At 39.4% G+C, this 18898-nt stretch overlaps 1 protein-coding gene and 1 long non-coding RNA gene across 4 annotated transcripts in view; both read right to left on the bottom strand.

Moving 5' to 3' along the window:
• The window catches only part of LOC117423401 (polyamine-transporting ATPase 13A3-like), a 37792-nt gene extending 28150 nt beyond the window's left edge, over positions 1-9642 (bottom strand). For all 3 annotated transcript variants that reach the window (XM_034039097.3, XM_034039100.3, XM_034039098.3), the window contains exon 1: positions 9433-9642. The gene's annotated coding sequence lies outside the window, so the exon portion shown is untranslated. The remainder of the gene's footprint in view (positions 1-9432) is intronic.
• Positions 9643-11472: 1830 nt separating this feature from the next.
• Positions 11473-18879, bottom strand: LOC131697989 (uncharacterized). Its single transcript, XR_009307598.1, has 5 exons — positions 17513-18879; positions 17285-17376; positions 16821-16990; positions 16133-16219; positions 11473-13267 (listed from the first exon to the last, which is right to left on the bottom strand). It is a non-coding gene; the product is annotated as an uncharacterized LOC131697989 (long non-coding RNA).
• Between the last annotated feature and the right edge of the window lie 19 nt (positions 18880-18898).

Here is an 18898-nt window from a genome sequence, read left to right as displayed (position 1 = left end):
CCCTAAGCAGCCATAAGGATCCTTGTGGAATAAAGAGATGTACTTTAGTGCTTGCACCCATTTCAATGTTCATGGAAAAACAAATGATCCAGACATTGTAACTTGTACTCTGTCTATTACAGTCTCCGATAGCCTTAATATACTGCCCTGCTCTATTGTGTTGTCTATTTGGAGGTGTATTGTCTTCCTTATCATATCACTGAAGTGAATAGAAATATTATTTATTTCCTACAGGAAACAGTTTGGATGGCCGGTAATTGCCAATGTAGCTGTGAAACCTATCCAGGCTGAACTCTTATTTAAGGCAATCTGTTTCATGCCTTTTTAATCCATACCCTATACAGATTTAATGAATGCAATTTCACACGAGAAAGTAATTCACAAGGTGCAAATAACCAAACTACGAGTGGAAGCGGATCTTGAATCAGTTTTGTTGTAGCACTTCGTGTATGCTCTGGACTCAAAGTGCTCATGCCACACGACGAGCTAGATCATTTCTATGCAAAAAGCTGCATGCATGCATAAATTGGCCTTCAAAAAGCAGTTTTAAAACACACTGATAAAGAGATCTATTTAGGTTTATAAGTAATATGTAGAAAAATAAAAAAAAAGGACATCACTTGAACCCAAGCGACTTGCAAGATTGGGAGTCAAGTCAAAGAAGAACCCAAAGCATCATGTGCAAAGTGAAGCCCTGAACCCTTAACAATGAGAATGACATCATGGCGCTCGCATGAATTCGTGGAAACTTCAGGAGGAAAGGAATTTTGTTCTCACTATGCTTTAAGATCAATACGCTTTTTTATCACTTCCTTTCCTAATCTCAATCTATTATAATAAGGGCTTTTGTTCCCTGTTAAGCGACACACTCAGCAGACAATATAATAACCGCAGCCTGCAGATCTCTTGAAAGCTTTTAGGTCAAACTTGTCTTATAAAATGTACTGGGCATAAAACGAGACCACTCCACAATATGCTTTCCTCTAGGCTTTTTGGCTATATTCCCAACACCCCCACTTTACATTTAGGGCTTTCGCCCTGCCACAGTTGGATTATTCTCTTTTTTTTTTATATACTCAATAACAAACTGTCTATAATGACCTCACTAACTAAAAATCAGGTTTAACAGTACTTAAAAGAATTGAAAAATTCATGGAGGTTCAATTTTAATCCATAACTTGCAACACCTATTCCAATGCAGAATAAACGGAAGTAAAAAAACTCAGCGTTCGGATACCTGGTTTAGGCCAACTTGCTTGGCCTTTACCCAGTTACCAAAACAGGATTCCAATCCGATTTTACAGTCAAGTCAGGTGCGAGACTCGGGTGAACTCAATAATTAGCTTTCAGTCAAACAGCTTTTTCTGTCGGGCTGGGATCTGACCTACAGTATAGTACAGTTCAGTACAGACGTATATTGACTGGGGGAAACCTTTTATTATTGGGTGAGAAAATGCTTATAAAATGCTAGAGCTGCTCATACCCATTTAGTAAAGCACACCAACTCCGCGAGATTGCTGTACTAACTTTACACTATAGTACGATGTTACTGTAGAAAGTTCGCAAATTTTTTTTTTTCTTTTAATGAAAACAGTGCAAGCACTTTCATGAAATCAAGAAAAACTGAGAACTCAGAATAACAAGCACCAACAGCTTCAACTATTGTTTACCCCATGTAATGACAATTTAGTAGTGGTTGTCTTACAGTATCGCTGCCAACAGCAGCTCTGTTCTCACACATACACACAGACACTGCCAGAATTAGTTTCAGATTTAGTTGTGCGTTACGCCTAATCCAGTAAAGTAATTGGGGAGTTTGTCTCGAGGAAGGTTATAATCCTGCATACTGTAATCCTTTATTCTAACACCATCTAAAACTTCTTAAAGAACTGCAAACTACTTCTTCCAACCTCGACCACCATGACCGACAGCTTTGTAACTGTATGTGAATTTCACTTAAGGGTCAAGAGTCAAAAGGCTTGATCTGATAATGCGACACGCTATTCCCTGGAAAGGGAATGATTTCTGGGAGATGGCAGAGTGCAGTAACAGCGTGGGAGCCCAGGAGGGGAAAGGCTGTAAAATTAGCAACAACAAAACAAAAGAAAATGGAGACTTGCAGGCAGATCACGTTTCTGGATTAGTAGAGCAGTGTGGTTAATCAACACGTTACATAACAGTACATCGTTAAGTAATACAGCACACAACCTGACATGCTGTAAAGATCCGCAGCAGGAAAACGTTATTACTTCAACCACTCAACTTCTATTGCATAATCTGTGCAGTGTCTTACACAAGCCGGAGGGAGCAAGGAAGCAGGTCGTGATTTTATGCTTTTGTTCTGTTTTCAGGGGTGTCTATTAAGGATTCCCAGTGGCTTGTTTTTGCAGCACTGGGAATAAAAGCGACTGTAAAAAAAACCAAAAAACAAATGTAGGAACCTTGATTCCATGTTATAGGAGCTCAGATATTACTACATCTCTTCCAGGATTTATTCAACAGCTGTAAAAAGAAAGAACCATGTAAACAGACTTAGTGAGCAGATTATTATTATTATTATTATTATTATTTATTTCTTAGCAGACGCCCTTATCCAGGGCGACTTACAATTGTTACATGATATCACATTATTTTACATACAATTACATTATTTTTTTACACATTATTTTTACAAACAATTACCCATTTATACAGTTTTTTTTTTTTTACTGGAGCAATCTAGGTAAAGTACCTTGCTCAAGGGTACAGCAGCAGTGTCCCCCACCTGAGATTGAACCCACGACCCTCTGGTCAAGAGTCCAGAGCCCTAACCACTACTCCACACTGCTGCCCCAGAGCAGATAAGCTATGCAGGAATTCCATCTGTACGAAGGCCCAAGGTAAATTAAAAGTTCATGCAAATTAAACAGAGCACAAAAAAGTTTGATCGATTTCTACTTTCCCTCGTCCTACAGTTCAAGTTCATGCCTGCAGTTTTCAAATATCTCTTCCCTTTCCTTTTTTCTGCAGCAGTCTAGTTTTGCTGCTTCAAGCAGTCTGAGGGAATTTCACAGCTGTTGCTATTTTTACTCAACAGCACTTCATCATACTGTGAGCACTGGATAAAGATGTTTTTTTGATCCCATCCTAGTAAGCGGTCAGGTGTGTAAAATAAGCAGAATAGCTTCACTTAGTTCAGAGCGGCGCTGGGGCTTGACGAGCAAACACTACCTGGCGGCAGTTAAACGGCTCACACTGTGTCGGGAGATTTTACAGCAAGGCACCAAAACAACACTGGCACAGCCTCAAAGAAGAGAGAGAGGGAGAGTTGTGTTTTTAACCCGTAGGTACAGCTCAAGTGGTTTGGGGCCGGTAGGAAAGGGGTTCAATTCAAACTCTTGATGATGTTAAAATATTTGTTCTACAGAGAGCAGCAGTACAGTATAACGACTGATTTACATCAGTGGTACTCACAATGGGAAACGGCTACAGCGTTTATAGTCAATGCTCTTGGCAGGAAAAACTAGTGCGAAGCAGAAGATAAAACCCCAATTGTACAGCTGCTGGCAGCCCATCATGCTGGCTTTGTTTTGAAAAGTTGTGGTGTACAATTACTGCACAGTGCCGTGACTCCAGCGCATGCGAGGGTGGGGGGTGGGGTTATGGGCATGCACAGACGCAGCGGAGATACCCTCAGATATCCTGATCCAGCTCTCCACAACAGATTCAGTGAACTTTCTGGAACAAAGAATTTGCATTGTTTGCATGCTGAAAATAACCTAAAAGCTATAGTAAGGAGTGCAAGTTTAATAATAATAATAATAATAATAATAATAACACAAATAAATAAATCAGGTTGTGAACTTCCGTATTTCTTGAGCAATCAATCAATGCATGTCAAGACAAAGACTAAAACAGCACCTCCCTGCCTTGGGGAAGCAGCCATCTGCAATTCTGGAAATACTGTATTGATTTCAAAACATACAAAAATGGCAACCTAATTCTTCCACAGTACCAAGCCTGCCACTGTATACCTGCATAAAAAACATCTTAAACCTTCGTATTTTTAAAAACAAACAAACCATACAGACCCAGGGATGGAAATAAGATGCCTATTGCAAAGCAGTTTCACCAATTCCAGGGTTTACTACGAGCTTGATAAGCAACAGTGTAACAAGCTCAGTGGTGTCTTATTAAACTCACAGTAAAACCAGGAATGGATCAAACTGTTATGCAATGGGAGTCTTATTCCTATTCCTGCAGACCCATTTTGTGAACTCCTGAAACAACAAGTACAATACTGTACACAACTGTTCACAGCACTTGCAATCAGGGGTGTCCATTCAGTCCAGGAGGACTATTCCACTCCAGGTAAAATGTGATGATTAACTACTTCAGGGTCTTGACAGAGGTTTAATTGGTTCAATTAAAGAACAGGGTTGGAACAAAGGAGTGGAATAGCCCTCCAGGACTATGATTGTCCACCCCTGACTGAGCATTAGAAGTCTCTCTTAAACCCATCTTACCCTCAGCATCACACTTCCGCCTCAACGCACAGCTGCTGCAGAGGTGTGGATGTGCGAGCGCTGGGGGCAGCTTCAGGTCAGCACTTTCTGAGCTGTGCTTATCTGATCTCTGCTGATGGGTCTCACTGGAGAAATTTGCACTGGGGAAGTGGGAGGGTCATCCCAAGTAATGTAGATGTCTCTACTCAGCAATCCAAGGACACAACAGCTACAGCGCAGTATCTTCCCTACGTAGCAGAGCAGTTTTCCTTTCACCTGGCTCTGGCTAGACTCAGTCTGACAAACTGAAGAAAGAAAAAATAAATAAATCTTGAGCTTTCGTGTTACAGTAACATTATCCAAGTTCGAAATCTCCAGCATCGTGATCTCTAAAGGAAACTCTGATCACTCAAGTTTTATTGGTATTGAAATGTGAAAAAAAGACTTCAGTCTCAATGTTTGATCGTTATCGCATTTCAGGCATGAAATGTTCATTTATTACAGTATTTATATCAACGAAGGCTTGCATTCCTAGATTATGACAATGCTAGTCAATTATGTTTTAACATGTAATTTCCCCACTGTTGGTTAAGAAAAATGCAATCTATGTACTTGCCTGAAGGAATTCAATAAGGTAATAATTGACCTCTCTTATACAGTAGTATAAACTCAGACACGTGAATGCAGCTTTGCATTTTGTCGTTATGGATGTTTATTTTAGATAGTAAGATAATCTGACTGCTTGTCACTGTTAAACTGAGCAACTATGATCCCCACGCTTAAGAGCATTCCCAAGTTATTACCATTCAACCCTTACATGCATGGCGACCTGACGGATTAAAAAAATAATAACAACAACAACAACACCACCACTCTCGCTAGTCTTTATATGGGGACACATGGAAGACACAGATGCATGATGACCTCATATGAGGATGCAATTTTTTCCCCCCATATAAAATAACGGAAAATGTTTTAAAAAATGTCAGTGAAAAATACATTATGTGTCCAAAACTACATTTCGTCCAGCAATTTTCAATATTTAATGAAAGGGTAGAGCAAGATGTACTAAATGGTAAGCCCTAATAATGATTTATTTAATTCTTATTCTTGGACAGAAGTTTAAACTTCTATCCAAGAATAAACTGTACTTTTCTGTGAGAGGTGAAAAAAGGCAGGGTTGCAGGGAGGTGAAAGCCATTTTTACCCTCTCCATGCTACAGTATGAGACCAAGAATGACAATACAAAAAGACAGGTACCATATGCTGCTGCCTAGCAAAGGAAGAGAAACAAAGAGGCCAATCTGCCATTACAAAGGCCTGATGGGAGATTATCACCAGACTGACTGGTGCGTCTGACTAACCCGCCCCCGGTGTTCACTGGACAGAGAGTTCATTCAGTGGCCTGCTTGCTGTAACCCAAACACAGAAGCTGATATCCTGGACTGATACTGTAGGGGTTATTGTGGAGCAGTAGTGTGGAGTAGTGGTTAGGGCTCTGGACTCTTGACCGGCGGGTCGTGGGTTCAATCCCTGGTGAGGGGACACTGCTGTTGTACCCTTGCGCAAGGTACTTTACCTAGATTGCGCCAGTAAAAACCCAACTGTATAAATGGGTAATTGTATGTGAAATAATGTATAATGTGATATCTTGTAACAATTGTAAGTCGCCCTGGATAAGGGCGTCTGCTAAGAAATAAATAATAATAATATAATTGTTCATATTAAATGGTCCTCTACAATGAGTAAAAACGAAAGGAGAGTTTACACTGCCAGCAAATCAAAAACACTTTTGGGAAATGTCCGTCTTTGTACTTAATACAGCAAGCATGTTTTATTTTATTTTTTACTGTGTAGCTCTTTAGCTATAATTACAGAATACTGATAAAAAGGCAGGTTAAAAGGATGAAATACTAAGAGTAATATAAAGATATCTTTGAATGTTTGCTTGTGTTAATAAACTCAAAGGTTACGTTGTCTTTCAGAGACATTGTGTAAACCACAAGTCATTTGTGCTACTTTAGTGAGGACCTGAGGAAATACCAATCAAATAAAACATTAAAAAATACCACGGGACAATATGAACAGAACATGGGAAACTGTCACTGAATGTAAGGGAGTAATAAACCACACAGTCTCACTGGCAAGATCATGAGGTGAACAGTTTACTAATGGGCTAAGACAGTTTTGAGAATGAAGGCACAGTCAGATTGGTTGTTCAACATCAGGCGACAGGATGTGGTCAAGATGGGATGGATCGTCATGAATCAGCTATGGAATTTTTTTTTTTTTTTATGTATTTATTTATACAGGAATTTAACCCATTGAGACCTAGATCTCATTTACAAGGGGGTCCTGTCAACAAACATACACAATATCATGTGTGGTACTGACTTAATCACATAGGAGTCATAAGCAAAGGACATTCACCCAAACATGTACAGATCCTTAATCAGGATCAAAACATTTACATAACCCTAAACAATTTACAGAGAGCATTTTTAAAACATTTTAAAAGAAAGAATATCAAATGTACTTTATATCATGGTTAAAAAGAGTTACACGTTTTTGGAAGCCGACAGGCAAAGGATATTTTACCCAAACATGTGGCAAGCCTTGGAACGACCAGGTTAGCAGAATCCCAGGAACGCAGATTATAGTTGGTATCCTGCCTATTAACCAGAGCAGTTAAACAACAAAGCACGATTCCTTTAAGAAACTTAAACACAAAACAGTACCAATCAGGGTTAGAAACTAACAATATTGCGCTAGGAGGCTGTGTGGTCCAGTGGTTAAAGAAAAGGGCTTGTAACCAGGAAGTCCCCGGTTCAAATCCCACCTCAGCCACTGACTCATTGTGTGACCCTGAGCAAGTCACTTAACCTCCTTGTGCTCCGTATAGTCCAATATGGATTTTTATACTGCTTTCTATTAAAACAGAATACAAGAGTTGGCATCGCAGATACATGTACGATGTCAAATGCAGTCTGCAGAACCCTTTCAACCTCTTTTTAAAAATGAATTCCCAATTCCAACACATCACTGATCAAAAACTGCAATCAGCACTATTCTGTTAAAATGCGTTTCTCAGAGTGGCAACACATTACTGAAACGGAAGTCACTCTTAGTCAATTAAATTGGCTTCAAATGAAAGCAATTAGAAGGAATTGGGATTGGTAATTGAAAAACAGGAATTGACCCGCATTCTTGCGCCATCAGGAAAATGTATTCCTGGTTCACTTAAAAAAAAAATTAAAATGGCATACATGAGAAATTGAAAGAAATATCGTATTTGTGGTGGTTTTAGTCCACCCCTATACAGCTGCATGAACTGGAAAATGTGTGTTCACAACTTGGGTGTTTACTGCACTAGTAGCGTGATAATGTCACATTTTGACCCACCTTCGAATTTGTACTTTGGCAAAAGTATTGCAAATAATTATTATCTAAGTATAAACAATACAAAATTATACAAATGAAACGGATTGACCTGGTTTTATTGATTTTCTCTACCTGCTTCAAATCTGTCATTGGTTAACAGGAATTAAAACAAGGACTCCCACAGCACAGCACAGCACTTCAAGGCATGCCATGCTTTATAAACACAGCAGCTGGGACCTGCATGTGACCCTTTTCAGCACTGCATAAACCACAGGGTGACACCTGCAGCCAGCCTGTGACCCCCAGGACCCTCGTTTTAATACAAATGTTATCACACATGAATATGATCCCCTAAGCCACAAACAAGACCATGTTCTGTGTACTTAACTGCTAAATGCAGTCTTTGTGAAGTGAATATTCAACATGGAGTACAATTGTTCGCATTATTGTCTATAAAATGTGAATGGCATTGCTTTGTAATGTACTGCAGGGGTCAGTGTGCGATTGGAAAATATGAACCTATTTCCAAATTTGACCAATTACCACCTCAACCTGGAGTGCTACAGTAGGTAGTGTAGGCTCACCGCTTCAATTAAAAGGCAGTGGTGTTCTCTGGCACCTCTAGCATGGTGCAATGCTTACTGACCTACTTTCTGAAAATATCAAACAAGCTGAAACACTGACAGCTACATTGGGTTTGCACTTGTTCACAGACAAAGGAACATTCTGAATCACAAACACAGAACCAATCCTTGTGTGTGTCTCATCTATAGGACCATGCGTTTCTGTTACTGATAGTGACTACGAGAACCACACACGACTCTCACAGACAGTACTGGTACAGAATGATAACATTTACATATTAATACTATTATTAGCATGGCGCCAGGGTGAATTATTTTGCCGGGAACAAGACAGACATGACACACTTACAATAAAGTGTGTGTCATCGAACGGAATATTAACATAGTAAAAAAAAAATAGAGATTTATCAAATAAACACTTAAGACAAATATTGTCTTTGTAACAAAGCTATCTAAAGGTTTTTGAAAGGCAGTATTTTTTGTTTTGTTTGGTTGAAAATATACCTTTTTTTTGCCGTTTCCGTGTTTCGAACGTCATGACACCACCACATCGTGCTTAGTTAGCGCGTAAATAATAATATCCGAACAGACTATTTGTGAATGGTTTAAATAACACTAGTACTACTCGGATCCTCACAGATAATTATTATATTTGCAACCACACACAAAAACTGAAACACATTTCACATTGGGAGCCATAAAATCCTTTGTATAAGAAATTTACTACAACCGGTAGTTTAGATACCGGTTTTTAATGACATACACATCAATCTTATCCTTGTCTTACACTTCTGAAATGTGGACTCAACAGACAACGCTGTTTGATGTCCCCTATCTTTGTACAACGTGACACACCGCTACCGCAAATAGTGAGACACAACTCAGTGCAGACGAGCAGGCGCTGTGGTGCTGTTACAACCAGCACTCGCCCGATCACATGAAAAGACGACGTTAAACACACAAACAAAACATACACAACTCACCCAAAACCACCTGGACCCCTTTAGTTATCACCCGAGAGTCATGCTGAGGAGTAATTCGGTGTGAAACGTGCTGCTTTAAGGAATGTGTGAATGAGGTGTCAAAACACAAGTCGCTCAACGCTGGCTCTGCTGCCTGTACAGCCTTGTTGCTGCTCTCAGCAGGAAGTAGTAGCAGTACAACAGGAAATGAAGTCAAACTACAGTCCTGAGAAATTGTGCTCATGGTTATTTTTTTCCGCTTTGATTTATTTTACCGTTGTAAAGAAACCCTGTTGATTATTTTTTAAATTAAGTATACGATCAATCAAGGCATATATATATATATATATATATATATATATATATATATATATATATATATATATATATGCATATATTTTTTGTAATAAACTAGTGCTGCGATTATATTTCCCGAGATACCATATGTTTGTCATTGAATATTGATTATTATTATTATTATTCTGTGCCTGGGCAGAGTTAGTATTTATGTAAAGACAAAACAAGTAATGCAATTCTTCCTAAGATATCAACGGCAAAGTGTTGTGACGCAATTACAGTATAATTGTCACAGATGAGAGGAGGGACCTGGAAACGTATTGATGGCGTCTGTATTAATTTCTACCATGTCTCAACGCGCCTTGTGTAAGCTATGTCGTCCATTTTATTTTGATTCTATAAGGTCGCGCTCTGTGTGAAATATTATATCACACAAATAAAGTAAGTTTACCATACCACCATACACAGTGAAATGGTTACACAACATTATAATATAAATAATGGTATTATTGTAGTACCTCCAATTCAATGCTCCTTGTACACTAGCTTCATAGTTGTAGCTGTATTTTTTATTTTACCTTGAAACCTGTTTTAAAGTCAACTTGGATGAATCCATTTGCCGTGTTAAATGATCTGTACTGTATTTAAATAGCACCTGTCTCTGGGTGCTGTCAGTCAGCCTTGCCTGTACTAGTAATAGCATTGTGAGTGACACAAAGCACTGTCGCCGTCTACTTCAATAATATATACAGTAACACCTGCAGAATTAGGATGCTATGCAATCTTCATATTAAGTTTAATAACTTTTTTTGTCTCAAGCTTGCAAAGAAACTTCAGAAGACCATAAATCTATTTATTAATTACAAGTTATTTATTCAGGATTAGGGATAGACTGCCACAGGCTGTTGTCTTCAGTCATTACATGCTTATGATCTGCTCTAAAGGGATGGTCTAGTGTACTTGCATAAGTTCAAAGAATGAAAGGGATAAATTAGACTTATGTGAAACTGCTTTTACATCCCCACACAGGGCTGAAAAAGCAGTAAGATTTTCAGATTGTGTTATTAAATGGAATGAGTCACATTTCCAGAGGCACACTGTCACTCTAAACCACATTGCAAGTGTCTCTCACCAGCTCCTCACAAACATGAAACGCTCTGTGTAAACATGGCATAATATGTTGAAGCAAAGCACAGCTGTTTAACAAGGCGTGCAGGAAAGCTGCAACACACAAAGCATGGCAAATGGTAAAATGACAGAGCAAGCCTCGCCCTGAGAGTAAACCCTCGGTGAATGCCAATCACAATGCACCTAACGTCTGCATTGTTAATGGCACCAGCTTCCTCTTTGCCCAAATGGTTTAGTATGTGTTTGGCTCGCTACAGATTTCTAGTTAAATCAGAAGTGAAAACTGTTTCTGCACTGTGGTAGTTCATCTTGTTACACAACAGCTGTGGAGAGCTCTGAGAGTTTTTTTGATTTTTGTAAACTAGCTTGCATTCAATCCCACGACAGAATGCCAAGGTGAAACGCACTGCTCCCAATTATACATCTGTAAATGAGCTGTAAATGAAGTGAAGGCAGACCTATGACAGAAAGCAGGAGATGCTTCCTTCCCCAGTGACTGGTGAGGGTATGTAATGTGTTACCTAGCCATGTTGTTGATGCTAAATCATTGGGATCCTTTAAGACACAACTTGACAAAGATTTGAGATCAGCCAGCTACTAAGAACGGGACGAGCAGAAGAGCCAGCCCTCATTTTGTAAATTTGCTTAGGATAATTATGCACTTACTGGTAACTGGAATTAACTTTTTTTTTCAGAGAGACAGCAGAAACTGTAAAATTTGCATTTACCATAGTTTTATGTAAAAAAAAAAATTAATCATTCTAGGAAATGCAATTGAGGAAAAGAATTTCCTCTACATTGTACTTTTAATCTGCACATTGTCCATATATCACAGGAAAGGAAGTTCATTAACTGCCCATCACTTAGAATATTCAATATTGCTCCGACATCTCATTGGCACCACGAGATCAAAGGCCAGCCATGGATCTAAATAGCTTTTCTTTTCTATTCTTAATGTTTTTAGGGAGATTTTAAACAGCACTAATTGATGAGGGCGAGGGCCCCTGTAATGGAGGGACTGGCTCGGCTCTCATCAGACTCAGGATTGACATGACGAGATGAAAGCTCTCTGTCGGGGAGCTGATAACAAAGCAGACTGCTGGTCCAAAGGAAGCAAACTAACGACCCTCTGATACAGTAGGTCAGGGAACCGGTCCCAATCAAGACAGTTCTATTGGGAACTTATTATTTAGTATGGTGCATAAAAACAAAGGAAATAAGGACACAATGTTTTTACAAAGTGCTGAGTATGGAGCAAGGAAAAAAGAAAAGAAAAAAAAGTGGGCCCTAATCTCTGAACCCTTAGATAGAAAGTCTTGTTTGTTTCAGCTCATCAAAGTGCTTGCTGTGGCTCAAATGAGAAAGCTCCAATTCCCCCTGGTACATGCCTTTGCATCTTCACATGATTTGTGATTATTGATGATGGTCTTTCAGGAGGAATCACTGGACTCGACCATTCACCAGCGTTAGTTAGATGAAAGATTTTGGTTTTATTTCTGTGACAAAAGGAAAGCCAAAAACAACACAGTCATAGATGCAGGAAATATAAAGCCTAGGCCATATACTAGGTAATTCAATCCTACACAAGTCCCCAGATAAATGACTTCACAGCTATAGTATATGGTGCTACAGTACAGGGATGGAACTAAGACTCCCACTGCATAGCAGTCTGATCCATTCCTGGTTTTACTATGAGTTTAATAAGACACACCTGAGCTTGTTACCTACACACTGCGGCTAAGCAAGTACATATTAAAACCTGAAATGGGTGAAACTGCTATGCAATAGGAGTCTTAATTCCATTCCTACAGTCTCTCTTTGCATACCATCCAGGCATCAAAACTATGTTTTTTAAAGTGCATCAACTGACACTTAAACCCACTGTAGCCTTTTTTTTTTTTTTACAAAATAATAAAAAAGCCTTGAAAGTCAAAACCAGTTCCTCCCAGTCACCAATACGATAGGTCCCTGTTAAATGAAACAGGTTGCCGGAATAAATCCTATTCCAGAGCACTTTAAATCCGTGAGCCAGCTAGGGAGTCCCAGCACTTCTATTAAATGGCTTGTCACAGTCATTTGGCTAACAAGCTGAAAGCTAAAATTGTACACCTTGGTCCTCTTCTCTCCATGAAGGACACATTCGGGATGCATGTCTTATTTATGTATAAAACTAGAACCCCCCCTCCACCCCTCCCCTTCATTTTCCACTTCTTCGATTCTCCCTCTCATAGTCAGCCAAGATGGCAGCAGCTCTCGCCTCCGTCATTTCGACATTTCCATGACAGAACCAGAAGTCAGATTCTGTTTGGATGACAGAGTTGTCCAGGGGCAGGCTTGTCCAGTCCTGGATGGGGAAGACCTCCTGGGACACACCCACGTTCTGTGGCCTCTTATCTTTGCTCCAATCTTCAGTCACGTCTTCAAAGTCCCACTGCAAAAAAGAAACAAGGTGAAAACACCAGCTCGCTAGAATGCGGGACATCACAGACTCACACATCTTAACTTGTACAGTGCTTTATAGTGGAATCCTCATTTAACAATAGTGAAAGCTGAAATTCCACGAGTTAAATATCCTGCTGTGTTCCAAGTCAACCACACAGTCTTCAAAGTTTCTCGTTTCTATAGCAAGATATGTAACCTTTACTTAACCTTGGGACTCAATCAGACAGGATTTTCTTCAAATGAAATCATTCAGAAATCCCCTCATTACATCATAAATTCTAATTCAGATTGGGGGTATATTCAATTGATCCAAACAGTCTTAATAACGCGCCTTTAAAAAGAGCCCTTTTGTAATAAGTTTATTTAAAAAATAGTTTTTTGTCTTGAAAAGTGTCAGGGGAGTAAGGCTCTGTTTTATTTAAAAGATGGCAATGTTTAATACAGAAATATTTAGATCAACTGAATAACTATAACTGAACTATATATTGATATTTGTAGAACTGAATATTGAGCATATGGGTTGGTGTATCTGACATGTTCCAACAAATTATTATTGAGAATGGTTGTTACTTAACACAAAACTTAAAGAACTCAAAATCCTTTGCATGGAATGCACAGCAGAAAGTTAGACGTGTAGATCAGAATGCACAGCAGAGTTAGACGTGTAGGTCAGAAAGCACAGCAAAGAGTTAGACGTGTAGATCAGAATGCACAGCAGAGGGTTAGACGTGTAGATTAGAATGCACAGCAGAGAGTTAGACGTGTACTTCTAAGCAGTGTTTTGTTTTGGATGAGTTTTTGTATTTTGTTGCTGTGAGGTGTGGCCAGCTCTTAATGTAACCACTCGTGAGACATGCCAACGTTAGCTAGTCATTTCTAAACACAATACCCAAAATAGAAGTAGAGAATGCTCAATCCCCCACAGACCCTGCCTATTTAATACATGCCCAACCCTTTCTTTGTAATCCCAGATCCTCACCAGCTACTGGCTCCCAGTAGAAGCTCGCAGAGGGAGTTGGGGACACATCATTGTACACTGATGTAATCTGTGCTTGTGAGGTGGGGAGGGGTAACTCACAGCAGTGTTAGCTGGGGTACAGTTCAACACCAGGAGGAGGCAGAAAGCCTGGAGCGGAATGGCTCACTGTGGATCTCATAGCACTCACCTAGCAGGGTTACTGGATTGTGTAAGCGGAAGTGGGGGGAGGGGGCTTTTCCAGTACACTATGCGGCTCAGGTGAAGAACCACTGAGTGCAGATGGAGTGAAGGTAGGTAGGTAGGTAATGACAAACATTTCAAATGCATTTGTTTCTTTTTTTGGTGCATATATTTGAATACTGCAGACAGATTGTTCCTCCACCATTGATGTTGAGCCACTGGCATAATTGATGTTGATCACTGTTCACACAATCCTAGATATAACATTTACCCTGGCCGCTATCTCTGATAATACATTCCAGTTTCTATATAAAATACAAAGTGCATTTCTCCAAGGAATTGCAACTCATAAGCTGGGGGGCTATACAGTGCACCCCCACTGCACCCCATTACATGCTACAGTACCAGACAAAACACATGCAATGTAAAACTATAAGGTTCCATACGTGTTCTCTGTTTAGGGCTTCCAAATAATTTTGCTGTGGAATAAGAAAACAAATCAACAGAACTAAACAAAGAGGATCTAACACGATTGAAAAGAACAGAGAATATCATCATTCACAGCTTAGAGAAACAGGAGACAACTGGGTCTGCTCTGGTCAGCGCACCCTGAAGCCATTCATTCAACTGCAGGCAGAGGTCCATGTGACAGGGCTATGCAAACTTAGTAGAGGATCCAAGATAGCGAATATTTCAGTGCTCATTTTATTACGAGGGCATTTCTTTTTGGAATTAAACTTGATCAAGTCTGGCCCCTGTAACAAGGGTCTGAGAGACTTTAGGCTCAGGGGTGCTGCTCTTCTTTTACATGCACTAGTCCTACTATGAGATAGAAGGCAACGTGTCAAGAAAGTGTGACTCGGCCTGTCTGGACAGGGACAAGTCTAAAACAGGAATGCCATCTCACGAGGGAGGCAGTTCTAGAAAAGCTAGGATTCTCTTCTGCTAATATAAAATTATTCAATTATTAAAAGGTTTTGGGTCATGCTTTATTTTACTTTAGCTGATTTACAAACGCCCAAATATTCTTTTTTATTTTATTTTGATGATGGTTGTTTATAATTACTAGGTTCCTATATGCTGTTGTCTTTTAAAATGCCTGAACAAATTGAAACCCTTTTCACCGATATGATCGACTCATTTAATAACAACTATAGTAACTGTCAACAAATAATGAAACACATTTGTTAACATGTTAATAGTTATTAAGTTATAATCCAAAAACATTCCCATAAAGCAGTAAACATGATATACAGCAAAAGGTCCAATTCAGCTGTAATTTGTATCTATCTGTTTGTGTATTATACAATACTGCCACCTGTGGGACTATAAAAGAAGTACATCTTGCCCACATTTTTAATTTAGTATTAAATTGTAAAACACAATTATTATTTTAAATGTCATTTTTAACTACTGTAAAGCCCCTTACATTTAGGCGCTAGTCATTATATATATATAATGTCAATGCAGTCGGGATTTTAAGTTAAAGCAACAGAAAACCCTTTTAAGATGGGCCGAGTAAGTGTAAACTATGATTTAAAAAAAAAAAAAATTCAATAATAGGTTTCTATTATTTGATCTGCATACAGATTGCTTTGCCCATAGAGGTGTGGATATGCAATAAACAGAACAATCAGAAGTTGTTTTCACACATGCAGAACAAACAACAGCATATACAAGTCAGATGCTACTCACTGCTCTGGAGATGTGAGAAAACTTAGCCGTCCAGCAGATGATGAACCCCACCAAGCCCAGTGCATAGCCCAGGATTTCTGTGTTATCCTGAGAAGAGAAACCACACACGAGATCCTAAACTAGTACAGGTCTGATAAAGCAATGGGATATCATGTTGTGCAGAGACAAATATCAAAGTTAAAACTGATAAGAACTGTAGTGAAGCAGATAAAACACTGCAGCAAATGCCTCAGTCGTGTCGTGTTGTTTGTTAAGACCCTTGGAATAAAGTCATGTTCCTTGAAGGCATTAGTGAGAAATCTTGTCTGCTTAACCTAGCTCCTTCAGATTCAGTGTTTGGTGTTTGTGACAATACAAATCTGCAGGAAGGTTTATAAAATGAAACAAATGTATGCGAGTCTCTGAACCTCCTATTGCCATCTGCAATTCTACATAATGACCATTAGGAGGCACTGCCATCCACTGTGATTCCTTTCCTAGTGGAACTGTAATAACCATGTGCCTGTCAGATCCTGCTCTTACCTGCAATTGTGTCCACAAGGCTCGGCACTGTTAAGCAGGTTTATTGAATTTATTTTTTGTTCCTAGCTCTTATCTGACACCGGAGAAGTGATTATTATGTATTTAAAATTGGAAAACTAAATATTAGTAATACAAGTCATAATACTAAGAAGTGTGACTCAGTTACCTGCAGAAATGTGGTTAGCAGGCGTCTCCCGGTCCTGTGAAAATCGTTCTCAAAGGGCTTGCTTTGAAATGTGTTCTTTGAGATGTAGTACCCTGATCCCACAGCAAGGGGCAGTGTGACGGCAAACACATTCCTCTTCCTCCTCCTCTTCTTGAGTTTCTTCCTGCTTCCTGAACGTGAAACGAAACGATTCAAATCACAGTAAGATTCATTTTCAGGGTTGTCCCCTATACCTCAGAGACCATACAGAGCACTTGAATCGCATCACATACACAACTCTGTGTTGATGGAACATATTCATACAGCAAGCCAGCCCCTGTTCCTTCCTCTCCTAGTCCCAACTGAAAGTGCTTTGAACCTGGGACTACTGCCAGTGGAAATCAAGGCACTGCTCCCATTTCACCCTGGATCACCTGAATTAGCCCCTGTAGCTGATTGTTTATTTCCATTCACACATACTGTACCTCCACTGGTTGAAGTCTCTCATTTACAGACAGGGAAGAAAATGAGGATGAAGTAAAGAATGTCTACAGCGGTCAAGTAGGCTCTGGTAGACCTAGAATTGAAACAAAGAGGAAAGACATCAGTGGATAATGGAGGAGGTTAGGGCTAGAAACCACGAGCCCTGGTCATGTAGAGATCCACTTATTAAATAATAGAACAGTGAATGAGAGCTTTCTCAGGTACTGTACCTGTACAGTGAGCTGTTTTGCTAAGAGGGCTCCCAGGGTGTTGCACATGTTCCCCAGAAAGCTGTAGATGGTGATGAACGCAGAGCTGCTAGAGTGGACTGGCTTCTTCTGGCACTGCAGACATATCAGCCTGAAACAAAGCAACAGCCTTCATTCCAATAATCTGCTCTGCAAAATGAATCTGCAAACTCCTTCTTGAGTGCTTCAGTTGTAATGTTTCAATTGTATGCTGTGTATACTGATAGGATTTATGCAAGCTTACCCCTTATAAAATTTTACCAAGGTGTTTTTGCACAGAATTTTTGCAGTTTTCTCACGCTTTTCCCATGGCTATACTATGCATTTACCTTAGTATAGCCTGGTTTGCCGTGTTTTTTAATATGCTTTACCATACCTCACTATTCTTTACAATGCATACCTATGTTTTGCTATGCTTTCACTATGCTTTATTACAGTACACTTTGCTTTGCTTTTACAATAGTAAACTTTTAAAAGTTACTATCTAAGCTGCTTAGTAAGTTTGAGTGAATTCATTGTTTGTATTGAAAATATACACCTGTTTTCTAATTCATTAAATTGCCTTTCATTCATAAAACCAAAAAACAAGGCAGGCAAACGCAATCTGCGGAAATGCTTTGTGCATGGGAGGACCCCCTGTATAGTAGAATGACCCTCATCAGTGATCCCACTCCTTCAGATTTCTTTGACATACAGAATGTTCGGTGACACATCCAGTTCCAAGTTGGAACAATAGCTTTGCAAGGGCAGCAATGCTTTGTTCAAAATGTATGTCAGCAGAAACTGGCCATGAAGATTCGCTGTAGGTTTTTAAAAATTGTGTCAAGGCCTAATAATCAGTCCTACATTGGAAATAGGTAAACAACTAAATGCTATTCTGAGACATACTCTTACATCGAGGCCAGCAGTAATAGCACCATGGCCTGGTTATGAGGACATTCTGATTGCTTTTATCAGGCTCTTTTGAGGAGGTATTTCAGCTACTGCCTCATTGCCCATGGCTCTGACATCACTTGTCATTTATTGTTGCAAACCAAACTTTTCTTCAGAGCAAGGGAGTGACAACCACCAACTGACAGAGAGCTTTTTTATTATGATCAGAATTATGATTATGATGATTAGTATTATTGTTATCATTAAGTGTGTATCACTGTGAAATACTTTGCCAGTGCCAGTGTTGTTGTTGGTACAATTCACAATCACGAGAGGTTTCATTCATCGCCCTCTTTATATATTTAGATAAAGATTAATTCTATTTTAAAGTAACATATTTTCATGATGGATGTCATCTGAATATGCTGAGAAATGGCTCAAGACATTTGTAATCATTAGCAAACCCCACCCCACCCCACCCCACCCCACCTCCGC

Source organism: Acipenser ruthenus, chromosome 17 (assembly GCF_902713425.1).
Source record: "Acipenser ruthenus chromosome 17, fAciRut3.2 maternal haplotype, whole genome shotgun sequence".
In the NCBI taxonomy this organism is placed as follows: Eukaryota; Metazoa; Chordata; class Actinopteri; order Acipenseriformes; family Acipenseridae; genus Acipenser; species Acipenser ruthenus.
The sequence above is the reverse complement of the archived record's forward strand: the minus strand, read 5'-3'. Positions and strand labels throughout refer to the sequence as shown.